The sequence below is a fragment of the Homarus americanus genome, unplaced genomic scaffold (genome assembly GCF_018991925.1).
Source record: "Homarus americanus isolate GMGI-L3 unplaced genomic scaffold, GMGI_Hamer_2.0 scaffold59578, whole genome shotgun sequence".
Lineage (NCBI taxonomy): Eukaryota > Metazoa > Arthropoda > Malacostraca > Decapoda > Nephropidae > Homarus > Homarus americanus.
Genome location: NW_024712913.1, coordinates 1840743 through 1844768, shown reverse-complemented (window position 1 = coordinate 1844768; position 4026 = coordinate 1840743).

The following is a 4026-nucleotide window of genomic DNA, read 5'->3' as shown; positions in this document are numbered from 1 at the left end:
CCTCTGCCCTCCATCCTCTTCCCTCTCTCTCCCCTGCCCTCCATCCCTCTCTTCCCTCTCTCCCCCTGCCCTCCAATCTCTTCTCTTCCCTCTTCCCTCTTCCCTGCCCCACGCCTCTCTCTCTTCCCTCTCTCCCTGGCCTCCACCTGCCCCCTCCACGCCTCTCTTCCCTCTCTCTCCCTGGCCTCCACCTGCCCTCCATCCCTCTCTCTTCCCTCTCTCTCCCCTGCCCTCCACCCCCCTCTCTCTTCCCTCTCTCCCCCTGCCCTCCACCTCTCTCTTCCCTCTCTCCCCTGCCCTTCCATCCCTCTCTTCCTCTCTCTCCCCCCTGCCCCTCCAATCTCTTCTCTCTTCCCTCTCTTCCCTGCCCTCCACGCTCTCTCTCTTCCCTCTCTCCCCTGGCCTCCACCTGCCCCTCCACGCCTCTCTCTCTTCCCTCTCTCCCCTGGCCTCCACCTGCCCTCCCATCCCTCTCTTCCCTCTCCCCCTGCTCCCTCCACCCTCTCTCTTCTCTCTCCCCTGCCCTCCACCCCCTCTTCCCTCTCCCCTGCCCTCCATCCCTCTTCCTCTCTCCCCTGCCCTCCATCCCTCTCTTCCCTCTCCCAATGCCCCCCAGAGACAAAGACAAAGGGTCACCCCTACAGTGCATTAGGGCTTTGCATATGGTGATGGGAATTCAACAAGTGTGTGAATACTGGAAGGCTTTTCACAAATAAGCAAATCTTAATGGACTACTGAAAACATGGCCAACTCCCGCCATTTTTTTTACCAACCCCTCCCTACTCTACCTATCCTCCCTCCCTTCCTAACCCTTCCTCCCTCCCCATCCACCCTCCCGCCCTCTCTCCCTTTATCCCTTCCTCATTTCCATCCTTTCTCTCTCTCTCTCTCTCTCTCTCTCTCTCAACTTATTACCTCTCGCTCCCTCCGTCCCTCTCTCCCTCCGTCCCTCTCTCCCTCCCTCCCTCTCACGGTCCTTTCAACCTTGAGTGATGGAAATTATTTCAGAACCCCGCGAACTGTTCTAAGTCACTCATGAATATTTACGGGAATTACAGTGCGGTATGTAACAAATGGAATTAACAGCGGTGGAGGTGGTGGTGGTGATAGTGGTGATGGTGACGGTTATGGTGGTGACTGTGATGGTGGTGGTGGTGGTGGTGGTATTGTTGGTGGTGGTGATGGTGTTGGCGACAGTGTTGGTGGTGGTGGCGATCGGAACTGAAGTTAAATATAGAACCAGTAGAAGAACGAGGCTGCTGTTGTGTTGCTTTGTATTTTGTATCACCGATCAAAAGACCATTTTCTCTCTCTCTCTCTCTCTCTCTCTCTCTCTCTCTCTCTCTCTCTCTCTCTCTCATATACACACACACATTCCGGTTTTGTATATTTATTTAACGCATAGAGGGAACTAAACCCATTTTATTGACAGGCCACTGACGATTGGCGTGAGATTAAGCAATGATTATGCAAATATATCACGGCTTGGGTCACAGCTGGTGGCCAGGTCCCCGGTAATTAATGTGCCGGGGGTGAGGGGTTACTGTTACTACCGGGGAGGGGGTACGACTGGTTAATGTACTGGATTGTTGCCGCTACTGGGGTAAAATCAGTTAATGTGCTAAATGGGTTAATACTGCTTAGTGTACTGGGTTGTTGCTGGCACTGGGGAGGATAAAACCGGTTAATATACAGTACTGGGGGACGAAAACTATTTAATATACCGCACTGCTGCCACTACCTGGATTAAAACCGGTTAATGCTGTGGTTTCCTTTGATCTTCCGGTTTACGCCTCACCAGATGCATAATGTCTCGCTGAGGAGATGATTATACAACAGTTCTCATAAGCTTAAAATGCAAAGCTTGAATTCAGAGATCATTTTGTACCGTCGTGGATAAAGTTTTTCATTACAACGGTGATGAATGAAAGTTGAAAATGTTCTTGAGTTGAAATTGAAAAGAAAAGGAAAATAGGAAAAAATAAAAGAAAAAACAAAGGAAAGATAAAAAATAGAAAATAAAGAAAGGGAGAAAAGAAAAGCAAATTAAGAAAAATAAAAGATAAAGAAAGGGAGAAAAGAAAAGCAAATTAAGAAAAATAAAAGATAAAGAAAAAATGAAAAAGATAGATAGATAGATAGATAGATAGAAAGAGAGAGAGAGAGAGAGAGAGAGAGAGAGAGAGAGAGAGAGAGAGAGAGAGAGAGAGAGAGTGTGTGTGTGTGTGTGTGTTAGGTTAGTTTAGTATTAACATGGTTATGGGAACACGTTAACAATGCCATTCGGTTACCCACGATGGTACTTCTCCCGAGATACGATGGTAGTCCCTCCTACCACTGCCAACATCACCACCACCACTACTGCCAACACCTCCACCACTGCCAACCTACCACAACTGCCACCACCACTGCCAATACCACTACCACTACCAACCAACAGAGCCACAACTGCCAACACTTCCACCACCACAACCAAAATTACCAAACATTATTACCACTACCACCATTACTACCATTACCACCACCACCATTACATCCGTCACCATCACCACCACCACCATTACATCCGTCACCATCACCACCACCATTACATCCGTCACCATTACCACTATCACCACTACTACCCCTACCACCATTACCACCACCAACATTAGGCACACTTACCATCATCAGTATGAGAAAAATATAACTTGTTGGGAACTGAAGAGAATAAATGTAATGGTAAGAAAATTTGATAAAGTAGGTAATGGAGAGAACCTGGAGTAAGAATTGGAGATATGAGAGATCTGGAGGAATGGAGGAAACAAGTGTGTCTCATCATGTGTTGGGATATATCATGGTGGATCTTATCATGCCGAGTTACACCGCATTAGGTCGTATCTTGTCGGGATGCATAATGTTGGGAAATGTGTAAGTATCTTATATCACGTTGGAGCGCATCAGGTTGAAATGTAGTCATCTTATATCATGCTAGGTCATATTATGCTGGGATATATCATGCTAGGTCACATCATGTTGGGATATATCATGCTAGGTAATATTATGTTGGGATATATCATGATAGGTCACATCATGCTGGGATATATCATGCTAGGTCACATCATGTTGGGATATATCATGCTAGGTCACACTAGAGGCCAGACTGCCACTATGCCGGGGTGCAGTGGCTCAGGAAGAGACAGTCACCCAGAGGTCATTTACCAGTGAAATTCTTGCCATGAGCGACCTATGCCCCTCTCTCTCCCGGGCCATCACTATTTCAGCCACCCTCCAGGTCCCCCTCAACCACCTCCCCCGTCACCCACCTCCCTCTCATCCACCTCCCCCTCACCCACCTCCTTCTCATCCATCTCCCCTGTCACCCACTTCCCCCCAACCCAATTTCTCCCAAAGTCCATCGCCCCCCTCACCCACCTCCTCCCTCACCCACCATCCTCCTTCACCCCCTTCCTCCCTCAACCCCTTCTTCCCTCACGCACCTTCCACCTTACCCACCACCCCTCTCTCACCCACCTCCCCCCTCACCCACCTCCCCCCTTACCCATCTCCCTCCCTCACCCAAATTCTTCCTCTCCCCGTGAATTCTTACCTCGCGATGAATGTGTGATGTCGTGGCAGAGATGGTTGAAGCTCCATCGTTGGCTCACAATAACTCTCGTCATATATTCTGCTAAGGAGGGTATTTCTCTGCTCTTACTCGCCCGGGATGATGGTGGTGGGGTGTGGGAGGGGGGCGAGGTGATACTAAGGGGAGGATGGGGAAGGAGGTGGGGGTAGAAGGGGGGGGCTTGCTCACTGAGGTAAACCAACCACTGACGTAGGACTCAGATGCTCACTTTAGGCACTGAGTGAGGTGCTGTGTGCAACTTGTCCTGCTTGAGGGCCTCGCACAGATGACGTACGTGTGATGAAGGTATTAATGCTTATATTAAGAGGCCGAAATATATACAGAAGTGCAAGTTGATATTACAGAGAGAATAGTTTCCTGGCTTATGTACATCAAGGTTTAGGTTGGTTAGGTTAGGT